The sequence below is a fragment of the Gopherus flavomarginatus genome, chromosome 2, assembly GCF_025201925.1.
Source record: "Gopherus flavomarginatus isolate rGopFla2 chromosome 2, rGopFla2.mat.asm, whole genome shotgun sequence".
Lineage (NCBI taxonomy): Eukaryota > Metazoa > Chordata > Testudines > Testudinidae > Gopherus > Gopherus flavomarginatus.
In genome coordinates this window covers 12,595,722-12,605,120 of record NC_066618.1, presented here as the reverse complement: position 1 = coordinate 12,605,120, position 9,399 = coordinate 12,595,722, and positions in this window count along the sequence as shown.

Here is a 9,399-nt window from a genome sequence, read left to right as displayed (position 1 = left end):
GGAGCCAAATTTAGGCTGCTAGGTAAGAGATTGAAGTCCAGGACCTCCATGGTAGCATTCTCTGAAACGCTTCCGGTTCCATGCACAGGGCCAGTTAGGCAGGCAGAACTGCAGGGTCTCAATGCATTGATGAGACTATGGTATAGGGAGGGAGGTTTAGATTTATTAGGAGTTGAGGAAACTTTTGGGAAAGGGGGATCCTATCCAGGAAGGATGGGCTCCACCTAAACCAAAATGGAACCAGATTGCTGGTACTTAAAATTAAAAAGGTTGTAGAGCAGTTTTTAAACGAAGGGCTTGGGGAAAGCAGACAGGTGCAGAGGAGCATGTGGTTTGGACAGACACATCCCTTAGGGGAGGCTCTACTAATGGAGATTCTCTGTGTCCTAGTAAGGAGGAGAGTATGGAAGATAATACACAGGTAGTGTAGGGAAAAACTTTGGTGCTTAGCATCAGAGGTGCGCCATCTTGCAATGCCTGAACAACAACTAGGAATCCATCTTAGCTGCCCTTCTTCCCCCTCCTCAGATATAGTTTCCCGCTCTTTCTACCAAAAGGCGTGAAACCAAGCAAACCATGTGACCTGTGATCTGCCTGGTAACAGCAGGGCATATAACAGCTAGCATGTCAGAAGGAAGTGGCTGCCTTTCTGAGTGGCAGAGTCTGGAGGTGCTGCTGCTGCAACTGCTGGAAAGCACAGAAGATACCTCAGCTCTCTAGATTGCCTCACAGGAGTATGCTGAACACCGCGCTCATCCATCTGGTTGCAGGATGGTAGTTCTCACTTGCATACAGAGAGTGTGTCACCAGCTGAAACTTTTCTACTGAGGACAAACACACAACATCTCAGGGGTGTACAAGCTAAGTTATTGCCTGATCATGAGGTCCACTCCTTACCTGTAGGTTCATCTACCTGGACCGAGTCCGGAGCTGTCCTGTCATCATGAGGGTCTTCAGAGCTTCAAGATATGGTAGTGGTCCATTGATCCTCCATCCTCTTACCTGGGTCCCATCCTACAGGAGGGAACTTATCCTCAGGCACAGTCAGCATAGTGCCGGCCCTCTACTGACCTTTATATCACCTGTTGTGGGGGTCCTTGTTTTACCTGTGTTCCTATTCATTTGGTTTACCCCTGGTTTACCTTGTTCAGGACAGTTGATGGTTTAATAAATATCTTGGTTGTTTATACCCACACATCCTTCTTGGTTTACCTTTTTTTTTTAAGGGGCTAACAACAAACCCTAATGATAGATGTGTGTAGGGGGGTGTTCCTCTAGACTGGTTCAACAGGTAGGATCTGATGAGAAACAGTCAAATGAAAAAAAGTCTCATTCAGTTACATCATGTAATGGCAGATAGCTAAAAAGTGACAAGTTTTTAAAGTGCTGATATACCAGTGCTGGGAGTCTAAATGATAAGATGGGTGAACTAGAGTGATGCGTATTAAATTAGGTTATTGATATAAGAGGCATCAAAGACGCTTGGTGGAATGAGGACAATCAATGGGACACAGTAATACCAGGGTACAAAATATATCAGAAGGGCAGAACAGGTCATGCTGGTGGGGGAGTGGCACTATATGTGACAGAAAGCATCGAATCAAATGAAGTAAAAATCTTAAATGAACCGAACTGTACTATAGAATCTCTAGGGATAGTAATTCCATGCTTAAATAATAAGAATATAGCAGTAGAGATATATTACTGACCACCTGACCAGGATGGTGATAGTGACAGTGAAATGCTCAGGGAGATTAGCGAGGCTATTAAAATAAAAAACTCAATAATAATGGGCGATTTCATATTCATTGGGTACATATCATCTCAGGACGAGATGCAGAGATAAAGTTTCTTGACACCTTAAATGACTGCTTCTGGGAGTAGCTAGTCCTGGAACCCACAGGAGGAGAGGCATTTCTTGATTTAGTCCTAAGTGGAAAACAGGATCAGGTCCAAGAGGTGAATACAGCTGGACAATTTGGTAATAGTGACCATAATATAATTAAATTTAACATCTCTGTTAACACTACAATGGCCCAACACTGCAGCATTTAATTTCAGAAAGGGGAATTACACAAAAATGAGGAGTTTATTTAAACAGAAATTAAAAGGTTCAGCACCAAACGTAAAATCTCTGCAAGTTCCATGGCAACTTTTTAAAGACACCATAATAGATGCTCAACTTAAATGTATACCTCAATTTAAAAAACATAGTAACAGAACCAAAAAAGAGCCGCCGTGGCTAAACAACAAAGTAAAAGAAGCAGTGAAAGGAAAAAAGGCGTCCTTTAAAAAGAGGAAGTTAAATCCTAGTGAGGAAAATAGAAAGGAGCATAAACTCTGGCAAATGAATTGTAAAAATATAATTAAGAAGGCCAAAACAGAATTTGAAGAATAGCTAGCCAAAGATTCAAAAAGTAATAGCGAATTACTTTTTAAGTACATCAGAAGCAGGAAGCCTGCTAAACAACCAGTGGGGCTGCTGGACGATCGATATGCTAAAGAAGCATTCAAGAATGATAAGGCCATTGTGGAGAAACTAAATGAATTCTTTGCATTGGTCTTCATGGTTGAGGATGTGAGGGTGATTCCCAAACCTGAGCCATTCTTTTTTAGGTCACAAATCTGAGAAACTGTCCTAGATTGAAGTGTCAGTAGAGGAGGTTTTGGAACAAATTGATAAACTAAACAGTAATAAGTCACCAGAACCAGATGTTATTCACCCAAGAGTTCTGAAGGAACTCAAATGTGAAATTGAAGGACTACTAACTGTAGTCTGTAACCTATTATTTAAATGACTGTGTGAAGATAGCTAATGATACGCCAATTTTTAAAAAGATCTCCAGAGGTGACCCTGGCAATTACAGGCCGGTAAGCCTGACTTCAGTACCGGGCAAACTCGTTGAAACTATAGTAAAGAACAAAATTGTCAGACACATAGATGAACATAATTTGTTGGGGAACAGACATCATGGTTTTTATAAAGGGAAATCATGCCTCACCAATCTACTAGAATTCTTTGAGGGGGTCAACAAGCAGGTGGACAAGGGGGATCCAGTGGATAAAGTGTATTAGATTTTCAGAAAGCCTTTGACAAGGTCCCTCATCAAAGGCTCTTAAGCAAAGTAAGCAGTCATGTGATAAGAGGGAAGGTTCTCTCATGGACTGGTAATTGGTTAAAAGATAGGAAACAAAGGGTAGGAATAAATGGTCAGTTTTCAGAATGGAGAGAGGTAAATAGTGGTGTCCCCCAGGGATCTGTACTGGGCCTAGTCCTATTTAACATATTGATAAATGATCTGGAAAAAGGGGTGAACAGTGAGGTGGCAAAACCTGCAGAGGATACAAAACTACTCAAGATAGTTAAGTCCCAGGCAGACTGCGAAGAGCTACAAAAGGATCTCTCAAAACTGGGTGACTGGGTAACAAAATGGCAGATGAAATTCTATGTTGATAAATGCAAAGTAATGCTCTTTGGAAAACATAATCCCAACTATACATATAAAATGGTGGGGTATAAATTAGCTGTTATCACTCAAGAAAGAAATCTGGAAGTCATTGTGGATAGCTCTCTGAAAACATCCACTCAACGTGCAGCAGCAGTCAAAAAAGCAAACAGAATGTTGGGAATCATCAAGAAAGGGATAGATAATAAGACAGAAAATGTCATAATATCTCTATATAGATCCATGGTATGCCCACATCTTGAATACTGTGTGCAGATGTGGTCGCCCCATCTCAAAAAAAAGATATATTGGAACTGGAAAAGGTTCAGAAAAGGACAGTATGGAATGGCTGCCAAATGAGGAAAGATTAATAAGACTGTGACCTTTCAGCTTGGAAAAGAGATGACTAAGGGGAGATATGGTAGAGGTCTATAAAATCATGACTGATGTGGAGAAAGTAAATAAGGAAGTGTTATTTACTTCTTCTCATAACATAAGAACTAGGGGCCACCGATTGAAATTAATAGGCAATAGGTTTAAAACAAACTAAAGGAAGTATTTTTTCAAACAACACAAGTCAACCTGTGGAACTCTTTGCCAGAGAATATTATGAAGGCCAAGACTATAACAGGGTTCAAAAAAGAACTAGATGAATTCATGGAGGATAGGTCCATCAATAGCTATTAGCCAGGATGGTCAGGGATGGTGTCCCTAGCCTCTGTTTCCCAGAAGCTGGGAATGGGCAACAGGGGATGGACCACTTGATGATTACCTGTTCTGTTCATTCCCTTTGGGGCACCTGGCATTGGCCACTGTTGGAAGACAGGATACTGGGCTAGATGGATCTTTGGTCTGACCCAGTATGGCCATTCTTATGTTCTTATGTTCACATGGCCCTTAGTATGCAGCCATCTCTCCACATGATCTCTCTCTCTGTGGAAATCAGGCCAACAATATTTTCTGCTTGCTCCAGAACCTTGTGTTGACACAAGAACAGGCTGGACTCCACTGGCTAAGAACTCCTGGGCCAGATGAATTAACAAGACTGTTCTGCCTTGTCTCTGGGATAAGTCCTGAGGTCTCTACTCAGTTTTTATTTGGCCTGTACTCAGCAAATGCCCAGTGACTGTTGAGAAACCTTGAGCTCCCGGTCACTTCAGTTGTGAATCTGGGTTCTTAGTAGCAATTCTGAAAAAATTAAGCCCAGAATGTATCTCTGTGAAGTGATCCCAAGGCGTTTTAGCAGTTATAGCGACTGCTCATTTGCTGCTGAAAATGTAGCTCCTTCTGCGTTAGTGAGTTACCAAGCCACGTGTGCCCAGAATAATATCCATGAAGCAGACAGGACCTCAGTTTAAGCATTCATGGCAGCCCAAACAGAGAAAAGGCACATCCATTCTGTCTTCTTATAAACAGAAAAGAGATGACCCACCTCTTTCAGGGACTTTAATTCAGCCGGCTGAATAAAGCAGTACAAAAGATCTCTTTGAAGCTGATTAAGATGCTCCTCAGAGACATCTGCCTCAAAACCACCATAAAAGGAGACAACCAAACAATGAAAAGCAGCTTCATTTGCTTATAAATGTCAGGAGAGGCCTGACTCCTCCTAGTTCTCTCTGCATCTGTGGAAGGGCAGGGTTTATCGGCCCTTTTATTTCCCAGCATGTCTTGTCCCACACTAGGATTACATCCTAGATGCCCTGGGAACTACGTTTCCCAACAATCCTGCTCCCCTGGATCTCAGAGAGAGGTGAGGTGGGAACTCTCGTGAGAAAGCTTTTTCCCTCATTGTAGAGGAGGAAAAGGGAATTTCAGCCCAACCTACTCATGGAACACTAGCCCCAGACCCTACAGCATGAACTGTGTCAAACTACTGTAAGCAGAGCCAGGATGAGCTCTACCCTGACACTGGTGGAAAGAATTTCAGAGAGTGTATTTGCATAGGCACGCCTACCCCATCCCAGGCTGCCGAGCTGTGGGACTGCTTTGTGACAGAAATGACTCAACCTCAGTTGGGTGGTACTTGCTAGACAAGCGACATGGGTTCCAAAACCCAGTGAATTGAGAGAAGCTGGGGGCAGGTATCTGTGCCTGGTGGTGCAGTCTCCTTGTGGAGCCAGAAGCACCAGTTCCACCTCCTCCTCTCTCCACTTGGGAATGTAAAAGTTGATTTTTTTATTCCCTCAAGAATCTAGATACAGGTTACTGAGCTGAGCTCACTTTGGGCTAATGGTGCACTAGCACTGGGGCTCCCCTACTAACAGCTGAGATCACTAAGAGTTGAAATCACTAAAAACCTGAAATTACTGAACTGAGAGCACTGAGTACTGTGCTAACTAGTGCGGGAGCCTGAAGCTATACTGTGGAACAGAGCAGCTGGCGGAGTGGAGCAGTTTGTGGGGATGGCTGGAGCGGATCATGAGACAGCTGGTGGAGCAGAGTGGCTGGCAGAGTGGAGTAGCTGTGGGACGCGTGGAGCAGCCCATAGAGCGAGCGGAGCCGAGCAGTTTGCAGGGAGAACTGGAGCAGCTCATGAAGCAGAGCAGCTGGTGGAGCGGAGCAGTTTGTGAGGACGGCTGGAGGAGCAGAGTGGAGCGGCTGGTAAAGCGGAGCAGTTCGTGGAGAAGGCGGAAGCAGAACCCACGGAGAGGCAGGGCAGTTGGCCCCGGATCACGTAAGGTGCCCCTTTCTACCCAGGCTAGGGGGAGGGACCTCTACAGATAAACTCTTGAACTCTGGGGTGGCACTGAACAGAGACTTTTGGGTTGTTGGACTTTGGGGTGATTGGACTTAAAACCCTAAGGGGAAAAAGGACATTGCCAAATGTACTTGGAAGTGGGTTTTTGTTTATGGTTTGTGTTATAACCCTGTTTGTGGTGTTTCTCCAATGGGATGCCGCATTGATTCCTTCCTTTATTAAAAAGTTTTTGCTACACTCAGACTCCGTGCTTGCGAGAGGGGAAGTATTGCCTCCTAGAGGCGCCCAGGGGGGTGTGGTATGTGAGTGTCCCAGGTCACTGGGTGGGGGCTCGAGCCGGTTATGCATTGTGTTACTGAAACGGAACCCCTGGATACTGAACCCGGCCCTTCTTGCTGCCAACTCAGAGGGGCAGAAGGGTTACACTACAGACTGCTTCCCTTTGGCCACTTCCACCAGCTCAATGGATCTTGTCCCTCAGACATTTTTCTTAAGTGGCAAACCTGGAATGGGGAAGTTCAGGCTCAGGAGCATCATAAGCCTTAAAAGTCCTGTAGACCCAGTTACAGGGTTCATGGGAAACCTGCACACAGGGCACTCAGCTTATCTACTATAGAAGGAAGAAGAGATGAGTCTTCTGTGTTGGAGTTTGAACATGAATGAAGTCTCCCTGCTTAGCTTAGCTCACTAGCAAAGGCAAGACACACCCTATTCCTACTGTTAAGTGGAAAAACCATACAAGAGGTTCTTTCTTTATTGGCTTGGTGGAAGCACGTTGCACAAAGCTACTCCTTTTCAGTGCCTTTTCAGAGAAGTTGGGATGCTGGTTGATTGCATCAGGTACTGAGATGGCAAATGCATCTACTTCAGAAACAAAGGATAAAGTGTATATATGGGTCCCAGGCAGAAAACCCACAGACCCTGGATTGATTATACCAGCCCTCCAAACAGTGAAAACATGATTGATGCTACTTGAATTGTAGCCCAGTGCCTTGACTGGCATTCTTGTTCAACAACTTTTTAGTGTTTGTTACATTTAATTGATGATGAAATGTCTTTCTAAAGAACATTCTTCTAATTAAAAATCCCGGCTACATGGAACTTAATATTCACCATGTATATGGCACAGAAGGATATGCAGTTACTGTAGAGAGAGAGAGAATAATTAGTAGCTGTAGGAGGAGAACATGAGAGAAAGATGATTAAGAATATGTCAGGGAGGAAGTAGACTACAAGGAAATTAAACAGAGAAATTTATGAGCAAATAATTGACCTATGTGTAAATGCAATAATTCTCTCAGCCACTTGACATACAGTGAAGAGCCTTGACATACAGCCTCTTAGAACTTTTCCAACCCTTTTAAACTAACTGGCCCTTAACTGTTGGCAATGACTTATTCCCTGGAATTGTTGTTTTCCTATTTTACATGATAACTATTTATTTGCCTAGTGCCATAAGTGCACGAGGCGTAGGAGAGAATGGGGCAAACTTTAATCTCACTTACATGCTTATAAATTGGAGAAAGTCCATTTACTTCAATGGACTCATTTCAAGGAAGTCCATAGAGTCACTTCCATATTTACACTGGCATAAACGAGATCAGGGTTTGGTGATTTGTGTCAGATGAATATGAGCTTCCCTTCCCACAAAGGGAAAATAAAAAATGCAGCCTAAGGTGGAGATCTTCAAAGCCCCTCCGGGATTTGGATGCCCATTGAGGTGTTCCCTATATGGCTTTATCTCATCCTAAGGATTGAAGCCTGCTGCCATGAAAAAAATCCAATTGCCTTCCATAGGAGCAAGAGCTGACCATATGGGCACAAGCTAGCGCCGTACGAATTCAATGGAAAAACAAAGATGGTATGGTAGGTGGTAACTGAGGGCTTGGATCCAGGGCCCTGCTCCTTGCCATTTCCCTCTGGCGCTAGCTGGATGCTGCAGTGGATGGTGAGTGCGGTGCGGTGCAGGCGATGGCCAGTTACATGTCACCTCTGCAGCCTGCCCATTGGCCTCCTCTTGCTGTCCTCTCCCTGCTTTTCTCCTTCACCCCAACCCCAGCCCTGCTGCTTCTCCATATTCCCATCCCCTGGTGGGGCACGTCCCACTCCCAACACTGTGTGGACTGGAGAACCAGCTTCTGGTAGGAGCACTCAGCTCACCGACAGCCTGGCCGGCAGGGCCCTTCCTTCTCCCACTGCCTCCGGCTGGGCTAGTGCCCTGGGAAAGCCCAAAACCTTCTGGCCCGGGGCGCTGGCCAGGAGGAGCTGAGTCCTGCATGTGCCAAAGCCCTTCACAGCACGGGCATGGAAAGCCTCTCCGCACCTCGGCTAAGCTCTGGAGTGGCCAGGGGGCTTAGCACCCTCTTCACCCGCACCTCCCCAGCATACCCTGATTCCTGCTCCCAGGGAGCACAGGATTGCTCCATCCCCTATGCACACTCCCTTGCTGAGCCACCTCTCTGGCTGGGTTTGCTTAAGTCCCTGCAGTCAGGTTCCCTGGGCCCTGGTGCACAATGCATCCTTAGGGCTTAACCCCTTCCTGCCCACGCTGTAGCCGGTGGACAGGAGGTGGCTGGGTTATGTTAGTGGCCAGCAGCAGCCAGGAGGTGTTAGTTGCATTTTGACACTGTGTGGACAGGAAGGAGCAAGCTGCTTCCAGCCACACTGGGGGAAGAGGGGGAAAGAGATGAGCTCTGCAAAGACATGGGCCAGGTCATCCCTTCCCTACTCTTCCTCTCCTGAAGCTGGAAGCAGCTCCTGTCCCTTCCCTCCCACACGGTGCCGAAATGTTGCTGCTGGCCATGTTCTGGTGTGAACCCTGGCAGAAATCTGGGGTGAGGGAGGGCATGTGACCCTGCATGCCCCCCGCCCATGTGTTGCCTCCGGAAAACACAGTGCCAGGTACCAGGAGAGGCGGGTCTGTTCCAGGGGCCCAGCCAGGCATGGTGAGCGAGGAGCCCCAGGCAAGGAGGGTTGGGTTGGGTTGGTCAGACACCCCAGAGAGGTGTGTGAGAGTGTGTGTCTGTGTGTTACCCCTTCCCATGTGAACCCTAAAGCCTTACAGATAAGAAGGTACATAAAAAGAATCCAACTACCAGTATTTCTTTTTAACAGGGGCTCAGTCAGCTTAATGTTAATTTGACTGTTTGTACCATTGATTGCCGTTGAACTCACTTGAATATAAGTCATTCCACCAGGTGTCCCGTATTCAGTACAGGGAAATATGATCACTCTACCCAGAGCTGTCAGCCACGA